Source organism: Mastomys coucha, unplaced genomic scaffold, assembly GCF_008632895.1.
Source record: "Mastomys coucha isolate ucsf_1 unplaced genomic scaffold, UCSF_Mcou_1 pScaffold15, whole genome shotgun sequence".
NCBI classification, from domain to species: Eukaryota; Metazoa; Chordata; class Mammalia; order Rodentia; family Muridae; genus Mastomys; species Mastomys coucha.
In genome coordinates, this window is record NW_022196897.1 from 133,850,323 (window position 1) to 133,873,503 (window position 23,181).

Consider the following 23,181-nt stretch of genomic DNA (forward strand, 5'->3'; position numbering starts at 1 on the left):
CTAAGTTATGAACTGACCCAAGCTTAATGTCAAGACATGCACATTTTAGGTATGTTGTTCCTTTCAGATAATATACAAGTGCCTCAACGGGCTGAGGTATCTTGATTTAGTTACTGGCGGCAGGGGGCGGGAAGGTGCTTTTTCATTCTCTTGAACAGGAATTTTGAACAAGGAGTCTATGTTTCTTTGAGGTTCTACAAACAATCTCCACTACACAATTATCTAAGATCAGCCCCCAAAATTGGTAAGTTGTACCCCTACACTTTGAGCTCAAGCCCCAGAACTTGAGGCTTCTACCATATGACCTGTGAGAGCAAAATCCCAACTCCTAGTCCTAGTGATTTGGAAGTGGGGAAATAATGAGTGTTATTGCTATAAAGATGACACAACTTATAGATAATGACCACCTTGGACATTCCACATAGAGAAAAGGGCAAAAAAAAAAAAAAAAAAAAAAAAAAAAAAAAAAAGCCATCAAAGTTGCAACTACCCCAGGAACCAGATTCTTGCTTCATTCTCTCTTTGTTTATTTATTTATCTGCTAGGACATTCCATGATAACTGAAGTGATGACATTTGTAATGAAAGGATGATATCGGCCTAGAATTCCTGCTGTCAGGATAAATAGAAAATCCTTTGCTATTTGATTGTCTGGGATGAAATTAATAGCTCCCCATAAATGTCGAATGAAATGATCTGTTTGTTCTCGGAGCAGCTGGACCACTCTTCTGTTTGCTTTCTCCACCCTTGTGCTTATTCTTCTCTTCGGAGTAAGATGACTAAGTGGCTTAGCAAGGTCATGAAGTCACCACGCCCCCCTTTCACACTGCAAGAGTCCTACAGACCCAGGTGGTGCGCATGCCATGTTGAGCCTGTCCTGGAGAGCAAGCTGCCGTGTGCTGGGCATTGAACTGACTCCTCCTGTTTTCTTACAGTTGGTGGCCTGGGTCTCCTCCAAGCACTGGATGGAAGCCTGTGGAGAAGGCCCTGGAGGGGCTTGCCATTCTCATGGAGACAACTCTCACCATGTTCATCTTCCTAAAAACCAGGCCTGAAATACAAACATGCATGTGACATGGGTCAGTTCCCAGGAGAAACAGCCCTCTCCATGTCACCCCTTTACTCCTACCCCCCTCTGGTCCTTTTCTATTTCCAGTGCAGTTATATTAAGGCATACTATGAAGAGTAGAGTTGTTTCCTGTTGACAACACATGTGTATTTAGATTATAACATTATAATAAATCTTATCTGGTTCAGTGTACCCCAGATATTACCATTCTTAGATGCATATTGCTGAGATATTTTACATTATTGTTTTTTGTGAAAAGTCTTCAAAATCCAGTGGGTTTCAATGCCTTAATACTTGCTAATGGCACTTGACAAGCTACCCACGTATGGCAGTTGGCCACTAGACGGGCCAGCATACTTCAGATAACAGGAAAACCCCAAAAAGTTTTTAAATAACAACTGTACATGGTTAATGACAGAAGAAACAATAACAAACCACTGCTCATGAATATAGATACAAACAGCCTTAGCAAAAATATGTTCCAATTGACGTCACACTTCACATAAGAACCTACGAAACTGGGCTAGAGAAATGGCTCAGTGGTTAAGAGAACTGGATGCTCTTTCAAAGGACCCAACTTTGATTTCCAGCAACCACTTGTCAGCTCACAATCATCTGTAAATCTAATTTTAAAGCAATGGTTCTCAAACTGTGGGGCACGAGTGTCAAAGGACCCTTTCACAGGGGTCATATGTCAGATATCCTGCATACCATACATTTACATTGCAATCCATAACAATAGCAAAATTACAGTTATGAAGTAGCAACAAAATAGTTTTATGTTTGGAAAGTCACCACAATATGAGGAAAAATATCGAAGGGCTATAGCATCAGGAAGGTGAGAACCACTGTTCTAGAGGATCTGACACCCTCTGCTGGCTGCTGAGAGCATTGCTAAAATGTGTTGGACAGGCATAATTGTGGGCAGAACTATAGAGATAACAAATACATAAATAAATCTGAGAGAGATTACCTAAGACTCTAACCTTGTCCTGTAAGTTCCACATCATTTTATAAAATCAGCTAATACTTTGAAAGTCAAGAGACTGATAATTAAAGTGGCCACTTATATTTCTAAATCAATATGGCAGTTAGTGTAGTTTGGTGGTAGAGCACATACACAAGGCACTGGGTTAACCATCACCAAATAAATAAATGAAGTTCTAGGTTGTTAACAGAAAACCTCCCATATCTTTTTTGTTTGTTTGTTTTTGGTATATGACAAAATGAATCCTAAGAAACAGTGATGGCTACTTCCATATAATTATTACTGGAAATGTCACAGGTAACAAGTGTGACTGGAATGAATGCACAAGTGACATGTCGTCCCCACCCCCAGAAGGCTGGGTCACCTTCTGGACCCAGCCAGGAAGAGTGGGTCACTGAGGGAGATTAACTCTTCCCCTGAGCTTCTATGAGTCTGACCTCCATAGGCCTCCCAAGGCATAGATGGTGCTTCTCTGCCAGGACGCCAACCCCAAGAGGAGCTTTACAAACAGGAACTGCAAAACACATGGTCAACAAGAAGCTCCCCAGGGTCAGCTGCATCTGTCTCTGTGAGGGTGGGAAGCCTGTTCTACCTGTTGTGACCTTACAGTGGGCTCTCCCGCTTCTAAGGGGTCTCTGGGCCTACAGGCCTTATGGACTCAGGGCAATTCTCTGGAAGGCTTTGAGCCACCAACAGCCCTACCGATGGAGTAAGGAGTAGATCCTGAAAGAGGCTCTGGGATAGGAGCTCCATTAGTCATTCCTGTGTCCAAGGAGAAGAGATATTTCACGCTAACATCTCATTTATTAAATGTGCAAAAAAAATTGAAAGCTCAATTTCCCCATAAATATTAAATTTGACTTACAAATTATTGTTTGTACACTTTGGAAAATACATGTAAATCTAAGTAGACTTTCATTCCTCTTTTCTCAGTGCTTGGGCAATTTCATATAAACTACTTAAAATAATCTATATAAGTTTAGTACTTTCAGTGATTCCTTTGAAACATGCTACCCACTAGCCCTTCCCTATCCACAGGGGGACACAGTCCACGACCCTCAGCTGATGCCAAAGACTAGGGCTTGTGCCAAATGCTAGATCTGATAGCTCTTGCTATACAGACACATCTGTGATGAAATTTAATCTATAATTTAGGCAGAGAAAGAGATTGACAACAAGAACTAATAGCAAAGAGAAAAATTATAATCACGTTACGCTGGGAAAAGATTATCCTTCTTACCTAGACCAGACCAACATGATCACAAGAATCCTTAACAGTGGCAGAGGGGACAAAAGAGTAGGGGCAATGGCTCTGCCTTTGAAGACATGAGGGTGCCCAGACTTGGAAATGGAGACAGATTGCTCAGTTGCTCCTAGAACTTGCAGAGCAGAGAAGCCTTGCAAACCCCTGGACTTAGCACAGTATGACCAGGGTTAGCTTCCGAAGGATGCCTGCTAGTCAGTTCACATCAGTTAGATGCTAATGTGTTAAGCCTCTGTGTTTGTGGTCATTGTTAACCTCAGAAATGAAAAACCAATAGGGCCCTTCAATGGGTCTTTTAAATCTAATAGATCAAACTTAGAACTGTAGAAAACCTATGACGTCTAAAGCCCCATGGTGCTGATTTATAAGCCTCATAACACACTCCTGTGTGGCTAAAAGCAATGTTGCCTGTGAAACTTAATACACAGCAAGATGTGTTGAGAGGGTCACATTCTGCTTCCCTCTACAAGACTGAAAAGTAGGTGCATAGATCATCCTGACAAAAATGAAATGCTGTATATAATTCACTCCCCTTTAAGCCCTGGCCTGGCCATATGAGATGCCTGTGTTCTCACTCTCAGGTACTGGTGACCCTGTTACCCACTTTCTCCTTATTCATGTGGTGAGCATTCTGGGCTCCCATCTATACCACAGTGCTAGAGATCAAGATTCCTGGGTTATAGGCGTCCTTTCCCTTCCTGCCTGCCAATCAAGAAGGTACTGGTAGTTGCTCACAGGATAATTAATCATCTGTGGCATGATCAATGACTTCTCTTACTAAGGTTTGTTTGCTTGTTGTTTGTTTGAGACAGAGTATAACAGGCTAGTCTCTAACTCACAACACTCCTATCTCAGCATCTGGATGTTGCTGCCATACAGCCACTAGAATGGTTCTTTAGTCATTAAGTCATTTTCTAATTGCAAGTTCGGCTGTTCAACAAAAGAAAAACTGAAGTCATGACACCCTACAATATGATCCCTGTCTTCTCTCCCCCTATGTGGGACCAGAGTTTTGCTGAAGCTCTATCATTTCCTGGGCCTTGGAATGAGCCTGACTTGCTCTAATTTGGCTAAGTTCACCCCACAAAGGAGAGAGCAGCATAGTGCTTCATGTGAAGGCCACACATCCTGCCTGTGTGCCTGTTGGGACAACACATAGAGCTCTTACTTTAAATCAGCACAGAGTTCACCAAACTCTGTTCTTCTCCCTAGTTCTCTACCCAGTGCCAGGGCAGACGCTCCCACAAGCAGCCCAGAAACCCAATGTAATTCACCCAGAGACAACAGCCCCTGCTGCCTAAGATTCTGTGCTGAGGTGTGCTGGGGGCAAAATGATTAACTGTGACCCTAGACTGAAGTTGTTTCCATGGGGCAAGTAACAAGCAAGCTAAAAGCTACATTGTTCTTGTCCTTACTCCTTGACTGGGTCCATGTGCTTCAGGTTCCTTGTTCTAACAAGGTGATGGGCGGGGATCAATCAAGAATAGCCCTTGTGGGATGTGTACAGAGTGGATGGGGTACTGCTGACAAGTCCTTGGTCCAGTTTCCAGTACCTAGCAAGCAAACAGCTGCAATAAGATTTGCTGCTGTGTTGTTTAAAATAGACATCCATGCCTTTAAAGAGTGAAGGAAGGGAAAGAGAGAGGCTGGTTAAAGCTTTCAAATTATACACAAAGTAAAACAAACAGTGTACACAGATAAAAGTATGGTGGGAGCTGAATAGCTAGGACCACACCTGTTTGTTCAAAGCTGACAAGGCAGCAGGGAGGTCTCTTCCTGGGCTAGGGAGGGGTCATACACCTTGGAGTCCAGGGCCCTGCTTCTAGGAGTCTGGAGTGTGAAGCTGGTGTTTGGGGTCAAGGCCACATCCTGGTCACCATGGCAACACACATGAGCGTTCCTCAAACCTAGTCATCCAACTTATCCTCCAGTTCCTTTCCCCTAAGTTCTCTTTTGTATTTCAGTGTCCTCACCGCAATTTCTCTTCTCTTCAGGGTTAAGCTCCAGCCTGAGGCAGTTTTACATTCCTGGACCTTGTTAGAGCTTCTCTGTTGATGATAACAACTGGAAGGAGCAGAACCTAGGGCTGGTGGCACAAAGTGGAGCCAAGACAGTACCCACAGCAACAACTTCCCTTCCCCGGGGTGTCTGGAGACCATTCTTCATCTTCCAATTCCAAGGTTGCTTTCTCATGCCCACAACTAGAACAGGCTGGGTCCTAGGATTGACGGCAAGTTTTACCCACAGTATGCGTAATTCTCAAGAGAATGAGACTAGAGAGAGAGTCCTTTTTAACAATGGGCATGTTAGGAGAGCTGGCCTCTGAAGCAGAATTTATGATATAATTAACTACTGAGAAAAAGAAGAAGAAGGGGGAGAGACAGAAAAGGAGGGAGGGAGAGAAGAAAGGAAGGATGGAAATGGGGGAGGAATGGGGGAGAGGGAGAGAACAAGAGAGAGATGGAGGGAGGGAGGAAGGGAGAGAGAGAGGTGAAAACAAAAGCCAGCTATATTTTCCACTCAGCCACAGTCCAGGATATGCTTCCCTGAGCCCCTTTCCTCTGAAATGTGTGTATTTTGAAGGAAGCTTATTTGTGCAAAATACTCCAAGGGAATATTTACTCCTGCTTCAAAACAACCTCCATTTGTTTAGGCTTTTAAACCTCCCAGAAGTTAAAAACAGGAAGTCCTAGCTGGCTCAGCAGATGTAAACTTAAGCTCTATGGGTCTACCATGGTTTAGGAATCTGGCACCCATGGTGAGATTAAAAACCCTTCAAATTCATTGCTTTGACATCTTCAAACAGGAAGAGAAGCCCTGGGAATATTCACACCGGAGAGTGCTCCTGAGCTTGGTGACAGTTACCTAGAAAAAGCCAAGGAAGGGCCAGAGTGAAGTTGAAAATCACTTGACCCAGAGCCTCCACAAAGGTTTGTCCTGCAAGCCTCACATTACCCCCTACCCTCGCCTTGAGTAGGGAGGGGAATGAGACACTTGACAACCACCTTGTACACTTCTAGGTTGACATTTTATTGTAGTAATCTGAATCATTCTGTGTTGGAAGGATGTCCTCTCCCACAGCTGAGGTGAAGTATGCAAGGCAGGAGAGAAGTGGAGAGGTGTTGACATGGTGCAAATATCCCAGGCATTAGGAATCAGAGACGGCCCGTTTGATTTCCTGCCTTTGCCATGCTCCAACCTGAGGTCTTAGCCCTTTAAAGCTTAGTTCCATCATCTATACCATTCATCTACATTACAACTATACAAAGATCAAAGACATGTATCCAAGATACTCAGCATGGTACCTGGTGAAGTATAAGATCTCTTACCTGGTCCATGATAGGCTAGAACCACCTTCCTCGTCAAGTGACAGTGTTGACCATACATTCTGCCAACACATGGTCTGTTTGTGTCTTCATTTAAGTACTGACTTGTGCCAGTGCAGAATGTATCAAACACTCAAAATGATGGTATTAGGAGGTAGGACCTTTGGTAGGCAACTGATCATAAGAGTGGAGCCCTCCTGTTTGCATTAGTATCTACTGTGCTTGGAATATGATTTGTGTCCTCTGCAACTAAGCCTAAAATATCATTGTCACTGGGTTTCAGCACCCTGCATGCACCAATGCTGCTGGCCTGATTCCCATATACAGCATCAGATTGAGCCTATAGAAGATAATGCTATGGGCAGTGATTCAGGTCATATGGACCTCAAAGTTTGTTCCTGTAAGTGTTCCACGGGCCTTCTCAGTGGACTCTAAGGTGAGCATGGTCCCAAGCAAGTGCAAGACAGCACAGGAAAACATGAACACATTTCCCAGTCTTCTCCAGATTTATTCTGCCTAAGACGCTAATTCATTCTGAGAGTGAATGAAAAGATGAGCTCCCACTGGCCAAGTGTTGCAATCTTGGAAGAACATGAGTTAATCTGAGAGAGCCCAGGAGTTCCTCAGCATGAGACCCCCACCTGCAGGTCTTCAGATTGATTTGTCTCCTTGGTAATGGAGCTGACACGGAAGGATCTTCTACATCACTCTGCCTCTGACGGACTGGACTCAACCATGACCTTCTCAGACGGGTGGTTTCATCCAAAAAAAGAAAACAATGACCGTTCCGCTGCTCCCAGCAGACAAGGGCTAGTCACCAACATGGAGTCCAGCAGGGTTTCGGGAAAAACGAAGTGTACCAACTCACTGTGGCCATCTTTTAAAGATGTGTGTAACTCTGGGTGACAAAAGAATTGCTTTTCAAAAATACTCCCTTTACATGGAAATGATCGGCACAACTGCTTCCATCCCTGTAGAACTACATCATCAAAATAGCACAAGTCCGTAATTTAGTAAAGCCATCACATCTCTTCACTAAAAAAACTTGCTTCCTCGACCTTCTAAAAATTCTTCCAGGGTGTTTTGGTGAGGTCTGGAGCTATTTATTTAAGAATGTAGATTAAATTGCAGCTCCTTGACATGTGTGAGTGGTGTTGAGGTTAGATCCCAGTATTTCCCACATCCTTTACAAGTGCTATATCACTAGTCCCCACCCTAGCCCCCAGTGGCCAAATGTCAACACAAGACTTTGAGTGGTGAGTGGGACAATAAACATGAGTGTTGTGGTTTAGATGGCTTGGCCAACACACCACATTCCCCGGATCAACTGAGGCTCTCTCTAGACAAAAGTGGCCCTTAGATCTGGATTCTCCAAACACTGCACACTTGGCAGCTTGAATGGCTGCTTCAGAAAGTCTAAACCCAGCTTGGTGTGTCTACAACACATACCTGTCATCTCAGCACTTTAGAGGAGAGGTAGGAAGATCCCAGTGAGTTTGAAGCAATCCTGAGTGTGAATTTTTGAGGCTAGCCTGAGCTATAAAGTTAGAGTCTGTCTCAAAAACAAAAAAGACAAATTGAAGGTCCATTCACCTTAGATGAAAGACACAAAAACACAGAATGTGTATCCAACAGCAACAACAACAAAAATGTTAAAAACGGAAGAAGGAAATTGTAGGGACAAAGGAGCTGATGGGAAGAGAGGCAAGATATAAAGAGGTAAAGCCAGGCCGGGTAGGGAGCATGTCGGATGTGTATTGGTGAAAGCCTTTACATCTGTCACAGCAGTTCAGCTCCTTAGAGGATGTGGAGGGGGAAGAGGAGGGGAGAGGGGGTTCTGGGGGTAAGGATGGAGGACATGGGATTTGACACAATTATGGGATGTTTCCCTGAGGGCATTATACTAGTTAGCTCTTTTGCTGTGGCAAGACACCAGAAATAGTTTAAGAGAAGGAGAGATTTGTTTGGCTCACACTTTCAAATTTTTAAGTCCAAGGTTAGTCCAGCTTATCACTTGGGGCTGGTGGTGAAGCTGAAAACGATGGGGGAAACACACTATTGCATGAAGCTGCTCTCCTCATGGAAGTCAAGAAATAGGAAGGTAAAGTTCCAACATCCCACCTCAGAGACACATCTAGTGACCTTATACCAGCCACTAGACCTCACTCCGTCCTAGTTCACTACAGGCTCATGGATGATCTTAATAGGGCATGCTCCCAAACTCTAACATGCACAGAATCTGTTTCATTTCTTCACTTCCAGCATATAGTGCATACGCTTCTGTAATGAAGTCACAAGAAAATTAATGTCTCAAAATGGTTGTTCAAATATACATTAAAATAGCATGTTATGTTATAAATTTTCATCAAAATATCTGGCAAGGTATATTTTAGTCTCTCTCAGTACACCCCTTTCCAAGTTCAGTGACTCCCTCCCTCTCTCCTTCCCTCTCTCTCTCTCTCTGTCCCTTCCTTCCTTCCTTCCTTCCTTCCTTTCTTCCTTCCTCCCCATCCCTTCTTTCTTGTCCTAGGCTAAAAGAGCACATGCATATCAGTTAACCTCTGGTGCATAATGAGCTCCCTAGAAGCTTAGTAGCTAAGTGTGTTTCCCTTGACTGATGTAGTAATAAATTACCACGGAGGTACTACTTAAGGTACACAAATTAATCTTCTTACTGTTCTATATATCATACATGCAAAGTGAGCCATATAGGGCTAGAATTAAGGCTTCTTCCTTTGAAGGCTTAAGGGGAAAACCCTTTTCTTCTTCTGGTTTCTTAAGACATCTGACATCTCTGGCATCCTTGCTCCCAGCACTGTTCTGCTGTCTTCTTCTTGTGATCCATTTATTAGAACCAGCCTGTAGCATCCAGGATACTCTCAGGAGCCTAGTCGGAGTCTTTTTACTACATAGGGGAAGCTACTCACAGGCTCTGCGCAGTAGAGGTTAATAGTAGTGATATTTGTTGTTGTTGTCAGAGTGAATGTCCACAACTAAGCCTACAAGAATGGCTTTAAACAACCACCAGGTTTTCTCTCTTGATTTGTTGTTATTTTGTTTTGTCATGGTTTTTTGGTCTGTCTGTCTGTCTTTCTGTCTGTCTGCCTGTTTGCTTTTGTTCTTTTAACCATGGGTATACTAACTCTGGCCTCAGTGTGGACAGTTCAGCTCTGCTGTTGGGGGTCCTACTATCCAGTTAGAATACAATAGACAGTCAGCTCAGGTTCAAGGGGAGAAAAGAGGCTGAGCATCCAAGTTCTATTGCAGAGGCCAAGACCCTGGAAGAGATGGAACACATGTCCCAGTATCCACGGAAAAGCCCAACTACTACTAAATCATTCATTCACGCCATTTCCACATGTGCTGTTTCATATGCAGTTGGGACTTCTGGTCTCCTTCTAAACAAAACCTCTTCACCAAGGCTAAAACTATTTCACCACATTAAGCCCTGCCACATTTCCCTGCAAGGCTCTCTTCTTCCTGCACCATAATTGCCGACATGTCAGCTCCCCTGCACTTCTAAGGCAGCCTTTGCAGAAGTCAGTCATTCTGCCACAGAATGTACGCCATCACCAATAGCACCACCGTGTGGCAGTAAAAGGAATGGCGAGTATGGGCTGAGCAGAGAGGGCTCTTTCATAAACTGACTCTGCTTCTTCATAAGCCCCCAGTGGTCCAGGAAGAAACACTGTGCTGTCTACCTGTTTTTAATGCATTAAGACAAATAACAAAAATAAATATGTATTATATGGATAATAAATTGAAAGGCCATAGTTGATCTCCACAGTTGTTTTCTTACCAACACAGCACTTGGGATAACTTTTTACTTTGATATTGTTTCAGATTTTAAAGCACAAGAATTCCTCTTTGCATTTTACTCAGATTTACAGATTAATTACATGTTGTTCCACATGCTTTGTCCTCCACCATCCAATACACACTTATACACATTTTATTTCAAAATGTTTGACACAAGTTGGAGATATGTTCTCTCATTTATTGCAGTGTTTAATTCCTAAGAAAGAGACAACCTGTTAACGTGCACCTAAACAATTGCTCTCAAAGCCAGAAAACTCTGCTTTGATAATTATCCAACCCACAGTCCATATTTCAATTCCATCAATTATCCCTATAATGTTCTTCACATAACATAAAAATAAAACAGAAAAACCCAGCCTACCTTTAAATCCTTCATGACTAAATGCGTAAATTTACTTGACAGAATATGATAATGATATATAGCTATAAGATGTTAACAAATCAAACCTGTGCACACTTCATACCTAATAGTTCAGTTAAGTAGCCAATAGCTAAATGTATACAATGTCTTTGAAGAGGTTCTGCTAGCTGTGGTGGTGAATGCTCATAATCCCAGCACTTGGAAGGGAGGAAGATTATGAATTTTAGGCCAGCTTGGACCACATAGCTCAAGAGCTCAAGTAAAAATATCAAAGTAAACCTAACAAAGACTCGGTGAGTGACCTCCAAGCAACAGAGCAGAACAGATAGATTTATGACAGATATAGTTCCGGAAAAATGACATCTGGCCAGGGCAACTACCAGCACAGAGACCAGGACAAGCCTTACCCAGAGCATCATTGCGTCTTTGCCAACTTCTGCTTCAAAACAAAACAAACCAAATAAAACAAACATAAACAAATGTCCAGACCTTTCCTAGCCCTGGAGATAAAGAGGAGGCTGCATTATCCCCAGGATGCTTTGGCGTAGGTGGGCGTTTGTTTATACTGGTTCAGGAAACAACATGTTTTCCCTTGATTTATCACTTATGGCCAGTCTCATTATTTTCCTTATGAATATGAAGTCAAAGATAAAAATATTATTCAAAGATAAAAATTGGATATAGGGTAGGGGGTGCATCTGGCCAGGAATGATCCTAGTGCCCCATTACATAAACCCTCCCTTGGATTTCCTTCAAATAGAGAAAGAAAAGTACACAGCATGTAGCCATGGAGTCAGTGCAGAAACTGCAGGTTGGAGTCTCACTTGTTCAAAACAACATCTTGTTTCTGTCTTCCTGTGAGTTCCCTAGCCAGACATTACAATGAAAAGTCCCATGTAGTAAGCTGTGGTTTGTGAGATCTAGGATGTGAATTCTGACCAGCAGTAAACTCTATGTGAAACTTTGTGGTCATACTTTAAAGATGCAAATAAAACAGCTTCATTTGTGTCCACATTCCTTCAGGGAACTACAGTCAAGAGGAATTATGGTCACTAGTGTGTCACACTAGCACACTGGGATCTAACTCACAGAGGTGCTTGTGTAATACTTGATGATTCTACAAAACAAATTGAAAAAAAACACACAAAATAAATAGATGATAGATAGATAGATAGATAGAGGGAGAGAGGGGGGAGAGAGAGGAAGGGAGAGAGAGATATTCTTCTGAAATCTTGAATCTTACCATTTAATAACAGGAGTTCCTATTACTCCATCAGCATTGGAAATGCTCCCAGGACAAACAAACTGATGAAGGCAGTTTCTCAGTTGAGGCTCTCTTTCCAGATATGTCTCTGTTTGCATCAAGCTGACAAAAACTAACAGGTATACTTTGCTTAAACAAAATTAATTCATTGACAAACACTTAATGGACACCTGCTATGTACTACTTTCTCTATAACATATGACTACTCTCCCAAGAAAGAGGTATAGCCCATTGTTATTCCAGTATTATTTTCAGAACTCCAGACAAAAGAGATCCAGATTCTAAAGTCTGAGCTGCACGGGATTTAAGGGAGCAACACAATGTCTAGAGTGGATGAGAAAGCACCTAAGGTCAATGCTCACCTGTGCCCCACCTCACTGTGTGTGTGTGTGTGTGTGTGTGTGTGTGTGTGTGTGTGTGTGTGGTAAACCCAGAATCTCTCCCTTGCTAGGCTATGTTCACATTCACACCCCTTTTCTATGGTTGTGTCTTGAGATAGGTCTCACTCAGCTTCCTAGGCTGGCCTTGAACTTGTAATCCTCCTGCCTCAGCTTCCTGAGTAGCTGAGCTGACAAGCCTGACATTACTCATTATCACTATTATATTTATGACTTTTGAGCACTGTGTCAAACATCACCCATTTTCTTCCTGCAGGCTGAACAGAATCTATACCTCACTCCCTGCAAACTATAGCTCTGAGGACTAGAGTTTCCTACTCAAGGACACTCAGCTGTGGTGGGAATTAATCCTGGAATTCCACCCACCATTGCCTGATAACCAAAACAATCTGAAAAAAAAATCTTTGCCATCCTCCCACACCTGAATCACGGCCTGGAACGGAGAAGAAATCCTGTATCTTCATTTTTCCAAGTGAACACAAGTTGGTGATGTGATATCAGGGATAGATCCTGCTGTGAAACAATAGCTCACTAGTGTCAGCAATTGATGCCTGTGTGCCCTGTACCCCTTCAGGGTCTGATCAACCAGTGTGACACATGACATCAGTCCAACATGAAGCAAGTCAAAATTCTTTCCTCCAGGTGGTCTAGGTAAAGTTCAAGCTCTGTTTCAGAAACTTGTCTTTTAATAACCATCCCTGCTATTTCTTTGTTCCTAAATAAAAGCTATTTATTTGTGCAAGAGCAGAGGCCCTCGTGCTGGCACAAGGAGTGCTAGCCTCACTTTCCCCTAGGTACAGGCACTGATCTGCAAGAGCCAGATTGAAAAAGACTCGGGAAGCACAGTGCTTGTGGTTTACAGGATATGCTGAGACTCTCCGTCTAAGCGCTCCTTTGTGGCTCTTGTTTCTTGGCTTTGCTCTTGCTGTTTTCCTGATTTAGCATATCAGCAGGTGCTTTAACATCTGGGCACATCTCAGTAATTCTTTTACCCAAACCACGGTGTATCTGGCCCTCTTTTGCCTCAAAACTGAAAACCAAATCAAAGAATTCTCCAAAGTGGGAGCAAATCAACTGTTTATAAAGGAAGTTTGAGGTCAATAATGCAGCTCAGAAAGTGACAGTGCCTACGATAAAACCAAGGCAACTTATGACAGAAAGCATTTAACTGAGAGCTTGCTTACAGTTTCAGAGGGTTAGTCAATGGCCATCATATTGTAGAGTGCTGTGGTGGTTTGAATAGGAACAGTCCCCTTAGACTCATGTGTTTGAATGCTCGGCTCATAGGGAGTGTGAATGCTTGGCTCATAGGGAGTGTGAATGCTTGGCTCATAGGGAGTGTGAATGCTCGGGTCATAGGGAGTGGCACTACTATGAGGTGTGGCTCTGTTGGATTAGGTGTGGCCTTGTTGAGGAAGTGTGTCACTGTCAGGGTGGCCCAGCCAGTCCTGGAGCTCAAAGGCCACTGTAACCCTGGTGCAGCTGAACTGACACCTCAAACTGGCCCTGTGACTATAACCATGGGGAAAGAAAGAAATGGCACTATAATACTGGGTGTCTGATCACCATGGCAACCCTCCCACTGGTTTCTCCTGTGTAGACATAGAAGTCATCTTCCACACCTCCTTCACAGTCACTTCCTACCCACATCAAGTTAGTTTCAGAGGCACATTAGCAATCACACATACACTAAACATATCCGTATGTTCCCTTCCTTAGCCATCTTCCCAATCCAATCCTGTCTACTCTAGGGAGTGACTTCCTACCAAGACCTCATGTATCTTGTCCTTTAAAAAATCAAGGTAAAAGAATGTCTTTATCTTTCCTCATTTGTATGTGCTGTTCAGGAGACTGCCTTGTCCCTGCCAGCTCCATCCTATCTCATGTGTCCATTCTCTCACCTCGAAGGAAGCTCTTACTCCTATGCCACCAGCCGTGGCTAGTCTCTGTGACCACCCCACGCTCTTCTGCAGCTCATACCTCTTCCTGAGGTCACTGACTAAGGTTTTCCTACCTAGAACCTCTAAGTTCTGGACACAGATCTAGGAGCTGGTGGATTTGAGACCTAGGCTGTCAGGTGAGTAGAGGGAACAGGGCCTAAAATACCCAATGGGCAGTAGCCAGGGATATGGGGATGGGTTAACTGGAAGGGTTTGGCCTGGATGCTTGCCACCACTCGGCCTGGATGCTTGCCACCACTCGGGCATGCCTGATCAGGAGCAGAGCACCTTGGGTTTGTTGCATTTCAAAGGCCCTCAAAGCCATGTCTGAGTCAATGGACGCTAGAAGAACCCATGTTGCATACAGGCATCGAGCTGTGACTGATTCCACCCCTATGTGCAGGAATGAGAAGACTGTGGCATTAGAAATGGCAGAGGAGCCTCTTTTAGGCATGCTCCCCTCAGATTCTCAAAAGGACTCTTTCCTACTTGTCAACTTGAAGCAACCCTTGGTAATTAAAGGAGTCTCAATCAGGGGATTGCCTTGATCTGATTGGCCAGTGGGCATGTCCGTAGGGCATTTTCTTTGTTGGTGGTTGATGTGGATGAGCCCAGCCCACTGTTATGATACATGTCTGGGCAGGTAGCTCTCAGTTGTATAAAAAGCTGGCTAAACACAAGCAGAGGGGAGCAAACCAGTAAGCAGTTCTCCTCCGAGACTTTTACCTCAGCCTCTGCTTGATTTTTGCTCTGACTTCACTGGTGGATGGTGACCTGGAAGTTTAAGAAAAATAATCCTTACAATTTTCCAAGCAAATGGTCCCAAGAAACAAGCTGGAGTAGCCATTCTAATATCAAATAAAATCAACTTTCAGCCAAAAGTTATCAAAAAGGATAAGGAAGGACACTTCATACTCATCAAAGGAAAAATCTACCAAGATGAACTCTCAATTCTGAACATCTGTGCTCCAAATGCACATTTATAAAAGAAATTTTACTAAAGCTCAAAGCACACATTGCACCTCCAACAGTAACACTGGAAGACTTCAACACTCTACTCTCATCAATGGACAGATCATGGAAACACAAACTAAACAGAGACACAATGAAACTAACAGAAGTTATGGACCAAATGGATTTAACAGGTATCTACAGAATATTTCACCCTAAAACAAGAACACACACGGTATGTACTCACCCATGATTCAACTCATGGACCATGTGAAGCTCTAGAGGAAGGAACACCAAAGAGTGGATGCTTCAGTCCTACTTAGAAGAGGGAACAAAATAATCAAGGGAAGTAGAGGGTAGGAGGAACTTGGGAGGAAGAGAATAGGGGGTAGGGGAAAAGAGGGGAAGAACAGGTATGGGAGGAGATGGAGGAGATGTACAGAGGGTCAGGAAATTGGTGCATAGTAATGGGGAGTGGGGATGGGAAACTGGGGTAGCAACCACAAAGTCCCAGATGCCAGGAAAGCATGAGCCTCCCAGGACCCCACGGGGATGACATTAGCTGAAATACCCCACAAAGGGGAGGGAGAACCTGTAGAGACCATATCCAGTGGTTAGGTATAGCCACCTCCCAGTTGAGGGATGGGGTCACCCACCCATCTCCCAGCATTTTAACCCAAAATTGCTCCTGTCTAAAGGAAATACAGGGACAATGAGTGGAACAAAGACTGAAGGACAGGGCATCCAGAGACTGCCCCAACTGGGGATCCATCCCACATGCAGACACCAAACCCAGACACTCTTGTGGGTGCCAAGAAATGATTGCTGACAAGAGTCTGATACAGCTGTCTCCTGAGAGGCTTTGCCAATTCCTGACCAATACAGATGCAGATGTACACGGCTAGACATTGGACTGAGTGCACGGACCCCAAGGGGGAAGTTTGGGCAAGGACTGTAGAAGCTGAAAGGGTTTGCAACCTCATAGGAAGAACAACAATATCAAACAACCTCCCCCAAAAGCTCCCAGGGACTCTACCACCAACCAAAGAGTACAGAGAGGGTACCTATGGCTCCAGCTGGATATGTAGCAAAGGTTTGCCTTATCTGGCATCACTGGGAGGGGAGTCTTTTGGTCCAGTGGAGGCTTGATGATCCAGAATAGGAGAACACTAGGTCAGTGAGGCAGGAGTGGGGGTGCGGGGGGGCACCCTCATAGAGGCAGGAGGAGGGAGGAGGGGAAAACAGGATTGGGGATAACATTTAAAATGTAAATACATAAAATAACCAATAAAAATAACACAAAAAAAATAATCCTTTTCCTCCCCAAGTTGCTTTGGGTTACGGAGTTCATTACACAATGGAGAACAATCTGGAACAGAGCCCACGACCCCAACCCTTTCAGGTCAGGTCTAGAGCCCCTCACACAAGGACCAGATGCTCTGCAATCCAAGTAACCAGGGCAATGACACTTGTTTAAAGTGTAGTAAAGGCTGGGCATGCTTGCACACACCTGTGACCCCAACATTCAGGAACCTGAAACAGGAAGACTGAGTTTGAGACCACTTGAAGCTACATAGGAAGTTGAAGCCAGCTTGGGCTTTGTAGCAAAACACTGTCTCAACAACAACAACAACAACAAAAAATAAAACAAAAACAAAAGGTGTGTTTGTGACCTATACTTTTGTAGAAATTTTGAAAATTAAACACACACACACACACACACACACGAAATTGAAAATGCTTATGATCCCGCTTTCCTGTGACCTCATTCACCCAGTAATCCTCCCATATTTTTTCCTCCATCTAACCTACATATGTAATTGCCTTCCACAAAATGTAAGCTCATGTGTAAGGCTCTGTTTTGCTTCCTCTCTCTCTTTAGAAGCAGGATTTGACTATGTTAATGCTGGATGACCTCAAATCTGGGCTCCTCCTGTCTCTGCTTCCCAAGTAGTAGGATTACAGGCTCTAAGCCTTTGAGCCACACAGACTTCTAAAATAAGCTTTTGAGCTTGTACGTACGTATACTTGCATATGCTCAGCAGACACTCTGGTGCTAAACCACATCCCCAGCCTTCTGCAGTCTAATCTGTGTACTTAGTGATTTGTTTTCAGTACCTGAAAATAGAGCAAGAGTCCTACCAGGTGAAAAAGACAGTGCCACACTCATGCGTTCCCTGCCTCCTGTGACTTCCTGTTCCACTAAACACCACCTCGGTGAGCATCTTCACACACCGCCCTCCACTCATCTGCTTCTTTAGAGTGGATGCAGAGAAGTGGGCTCGCTGAATCAAAGCTTTTGTCCTTTCTCAAAGTAGCTGTATATTTACTTGTTCTCCTCCAACGAAAACAGCTGTTTCCCACACCTGCTCAGATCTGAAATCACCACACATTTTAATGGTTGCCAACTGATAGCCCCAAGGTCTTACCTCATGGATGTTCCAGTGTGGATTTCCCTGAACTCCGGTAATGTTTGCATTGGCTGGGGAACATCTTCCACTGTGAGCAACCTGGCCACATCTCTTCCCCACTGTTGCTAATCGTTTTTTTTTTTACTAATTTAGAATTCCTTCATATGATCAACTTTTAAAGATAGATGAAAACTATATATACTCTCCAAATTTTTACATGTCCCTGAAAATGATAAGATACCTTTTATAGCAAGAAAGTTTTTGTCTTTTTCTCATTGTTTTTTAAATTAGCAAATACCATATTAAATATTATGACATTTTCCAACCAAGTATATTTTAGTTACTGTTCCTCCCTCCTCACCTATCTCTAAGTCTGACTTGTACCCTTAGTTTCTCTCCTGCTTTCAGGTCAGCCAAGTCCTTTTTGTCCTCTCACACTACTGCTGCATCTCTTTTTATCCTTTCTTGTTCTCCTGTCTTGGGTTTTGCCCACATTCACACCCATTCATACACACACATTGGAGACATTCACACCCACACCCATTCATACACACACATGTTGCCAGGAGCCACATACCAGAGTCAACATGAGGTTTGTTTCTTTAAGTTTGGTCCCACACTTCATATTATACTTTCCAGATCCATCCATTAATTTTATAGTTGCAATTTTATTTACAGTTGAAAAAAATCCATTGTGTATGTGTATTGCATTTTCAGTGTGTAGTCATCTGCTGACAGACATCTAGTGTGGTTCAATTCCTTTCTATCACAAATAGAGTAGTGATAAGCATGGAGATGTAAGTGTCTCCATAATAGGATCTAGAGACTTTTTGATATGTGTGTGTATGTATGCATGTAATATATTGACAAATATATATGTGTGTATATGTGTATACATGTATATGTATTTTGTTGGCACCAATGTTGTGTTTATAAAAAGATAAAGAGAGGGGGAATATGTCTTATGGAGGTATAGTCAGGTATGGGGAAGGGGAAGGGGGTGCCTCAGCAGGCCCATGTTGAGGCATCCCTTCCCCCTGAGGGACCCCCCCCCTACATTACAGTGTAGTGTAGAATTGAGTTTATTAAGAGCATGGGGAGGGGAGTTAAGAGGGTAGTAGAGGCAGAGAACGACAGAGAGAAGTAGAGAAATAGAGGAGTAGAGGAGAAGAGGCCGGCCATGAGCACGTGGAAAGAGAGTGGGAAAGGGGATGGGAAGAGGGCGGGAACAGGAAGGGAAGACAAGAGCAAGAAAGGAGCAAGAGCGAGGAGGGGGCAAGCAGCCCCTTTTATATAGTGGGTCAGACCTACCTGGCTATTGCCAGGTAACTTTGGGGTGGAGCTTAGACAAAATGCCAACATATATTATATATATACTCATATATAATATATATGAATAACCAAGAGTGGTACAGTTGGGTCATTTTGAACTCTTAAATTTTGAGAAGCCTTTAGACTGATTTACACAGTGGCTGTACTAGTTTGTAATCTCACTAGCAGTGGGTAAGTGTTCCTTCTCTGCATCCCTGTCAGCACTTGCTGTTAGATTTCTGGGTGACAGCCATTCTGACTAATGTGAAGTGCTACCTCAAAGAGAAGTTAAATTTGCATTGCTTTGATGACTAGGGATGTTAAACCCTTTGAAAAGTGCTTATTGGCCATTTGCCTTTCTTCTTTGGGGAGCTGCCTGTTCATTTCATCAGATGGAGAAGATTTTCAAATTGCTTTTATGTAGTTAAAACCTTCAAGCCATTGTGGTACATATCTATAATCACAGCATTGGAGAGGTGGAGACATGAGATTAAAAATTCAAGGACAATGTGAGCTGCACAACAAGAATCTGTCAAACAGAGTGAGGGAACTACACTTTGATCTCTTGCTTAATAACTTTTGTGGGATTTGCCTTATTCATATCAATGTCCCATGTATGCCAACTCTGATTTTGATTTTTATATCTATTTCCTTCTCAATGATAACTTCCAAAAGTATTAATGACATTAAAGGGATCTACTTCACTTTCCTTCAAATGCATATCCAAATATCATCACTGCACCTAAATGTCATTATTGAATATTCCATCATCCCTAGCTCTCTGAAAGGCTGCTTTTTCCATATGCTTATGCATATGCTGCAGCCAGTCTGCTTGGTCTCTCTGAGAGTGCCATTTCCTCTTCTTGGGTCACATCTTCCTTGCTCATCTGTGTCTTTGAGAGCCTTTTCCACATCTACTGTGGTACCTCATGCACCTTGAGGATCTTAACAATAGTGTGGGGAGGCTGAGGTAAGGGAGCACCTTCCTCCTGCTCCTGTTAGGGGGTTGAATTGCTTCTCTGACCACTGAGCTCATGAACCTGACAAATCTGCTTTGTCATTTCTCCATGCTCAGCAGAAGCAGGAAATGTAAAGGAGATTCAAATTCAACTTTGGACACATGCCACTTCTCATTTTTAGTATTATAAGCTATCTTAGTGACATCACTACATACTCTCCTAGATCACATTTAATTTCTCATGATTGATTCTTAGAAGGCCCATAGGGTCAAACTACATGGCCATTTGCATTGCACTGGATGTTAGATATTACCAGGTTTTCAGCCTGAAGAGTCACATGCCCTCATATCTCACCACCTGTAGAGAGCACACCTTCTCTACCCAGTAAGAGACACTCTGCTCCTTGTTCTTTTCTGTATAGGGAAAGGACCTTGAAATCTAATGAAGGACTTGCAGGCGCTTGAGCTTGGCTCCCAGTTGATGGTGTCTTATAACCTGTGTAAGTAGTAATTCTGTCATAAAATGACTTCTGAGGAGAAGCCTTTACCTAAACATCTGCCACCAAACCCTTGATTGTGGTTTTGCTGGCCTAGAGTTCCTCCTGACCCTGGCTGTGCCAGCTTCAAGAGCTGGCTCTATGCATATGGCCACTTCTATCAGCCACTCTTGCTCAAGCCTTTATGCTCCCCTGATTAACTTCACTCTCTTTTAAAATTTCAAACAACTTAATGAAGCATCAACTCTCTACATGAGAGAACATTACATATAGAACTTCAAGAACAGACTTTAAGAACTTTTGCCTAAAGCAAAAGCAGAGTTCACACTCCTGTCCATTTGCCTGCAGAGCTAGACTACTATGGAAGCTGCCAAGAAGGTGCTCTATCTTCAAACATTAACAAATCCAGCAATAGATGGAAATCATAATGCCCTCTTCTGAGTTCTACAGGCTCCTGCGCCCACATGGTGCACAAACATAGACTTGGGCATGTAATCATATGCATAAAATAAATATTTATTTTTAAAGTATAGTTTTAGTAGTTTATATATATAAGTATTTTGATGGCATATGTCTCTGTACCATGTTCATTCAGTGTCCACAGAGGCTAGAAGAGGGGCATTGAATCACCTGGAACTGAGGTTGCACATGGTTGTAAACCACCATATAGATGCTGGGAATCAAATTCAGGTTCTCCAGAAGAGTAGCGAGTTCTCTCAATTTCTAAGCCATCTGTCAAGCCCCATAGATAATTATTTTAAAAGAAAAGAAGTTAGAGGGAGCTAAAGAAGTGGCTCACTAATTAAGAGCATGTACTTCTACTGAGTAGGCAGGGATGGACATAGTGCAAAGGAGGTAATCTGTAAGCAAGACCCTTGGAATGGATACGACCAACCAGGATATGGAGACAGGCAGCCCCAGTGAGGGTAAACCCAAAGAAATGTCCAGGAAAGTCATCTGTGAAAGGGGTCAGGTCTACTGAGGGCAGCATACATCAAGTGAAATGTCCCTACTATCCCAACAGGCCCAGCCTTACATTCCATCCAAGACCCAGAGCAGCCTGAATTGCAAGTCCAGAAGAGAAACATAGGCTCTGCGCAGGAAAGTGACCTCTGTAAATGACTCAATTTCTCTGATATCAAAGGGTCTAAACAGTAAGGACTCTCATCAGAATGTTTTGGCTCAGTGGACTTAGTGTGCCTCTCCAGATTCTTTCAGCAGCCAGGGACATCTTTCTACTTCATCTACAACACACAAAAGGGCATGGGAGACAGGCATGTAGCTTTGTTGTTTCCAACATTTTCAGTCACCTTGTCATTGAATAAGAACTCTTTGGTATTCTCCATGAAGGTCATTTAAGTACATCTTTAAGGCCTGTGACATTCCAGAATTATCTATTTCATCTTGATGATTCACTTGACCTTTTATCAATCACTGTTGAGTAGTGGGGCCAAGGAGAAGAACCATCAATCAGAAAGAAGGTTCCATGAAAACAAGACTCCAGCTCTGTTAACATAAATCTTGAGTGCAGACTAGACAAAGATGAGATGTCTTCAGAGAAGTAGAGTGGGATAGATACAGGACCTAACCTGTGTGCCTGAAAACAACCTTACAATAAAATCTTCTTTGGATTGGCAGTGGGCATAACATAGCTCATTGGTTTGTTTCTTATTAACTGGTTCTTTGTAAAAATAATGATATTGATAGAAGGTCACTGCTTTATATAGCTAAACTGTCCCTAATGTTTGAAAAACAAATTAGATGCTGAGTATCTCATATAAAGTTGCTTTTGCTAGGTCTCACCCCATGTAATATTTTCATGGGTGGCCAGACAGGATAGTTGATCTATCTGTATGAAGAAAAGGCTGGTTGGGGGAATTAATATCACAAAGGTCTTCACTAACTGGGAAGAATGGCAAACAAATAAGAGAATGTTTGATGGAGCCTAGAAGCCAGGGCATAAGAGTGGAAGCAGCAGAAGGTATGTGATAGAGGAGAGGACCGAAAAAGGGCAAGGCTGGACTTGGTTGCCATCACTCAAAGGACTCCTCTCTAGAGGAGCAATGACCTGTGTAGTGACATCATCATAGCCTGAGCACAATCAAGGTTCCAAGTGAATCCTACAATGTTCTAGGCACTAAAAAGGTGTCCCTGGATGCTTACAGAGCCATTTAGTTCCTGGATCCAGGTTACCAAGATGCCAATGTAAAGAAAGGATAGCTTCAAGAGACAGAACAGTCCCGGAACTGAGAGTGCATTCAAGAGCACCAGGGGCCATCTTTGAAGCTATCAAACAAAGACACCTAGAAATAGGTTCTATTTAAAAACCGATATGAGGCAGGATGAGACACTGGTCAAAATGGACAACCTAGCAGTTAGAGAGTGGAGCTCCCTACTAATAAGATAGTAGTTTAAGAGCCTAGCTTGGCCCCTACCCAGAATGAAATTATAGCCTTCTCATTAGGTTCAGGGAACATTCACGGGGCATGTGAACTCTTTACTCAGCTCAGCCCATGATGCTCTCATAAATACCAATCCCAATAAAGATTACCTCAGTCTCTCTCATAAGACTCATAAAAGCTCATCAAGCAGGGCACCATGTGCCGTTCCTCCCTTAAAACCCTT

At 43.1% G+C, this 23,181-nt stretch overlaps 1 long non-coding RNA gene across 1 annotated transcript; it reads right to left on the minus strand.

Annotated features, from left to right (window-relative positions):
- Window positions 1-503: 503 nt before the first annotated feature.
- LOC116092415 lies at window positions 504-5,132 on the minus strand. Its single transcript, XR_004119260.1, has 2 exons — window positions 5,056-5,132; window positions 504-1,050 (listed from the first exon to the last, which is right to left on the minus strand). It is a non-coding gene; the product is annotated as an uncharacterized LOC116092415 (long non-coding RNA).
- Between the last annotated feature and the right edge of the window lie 18,049 nt (window positions 5,133-23,181).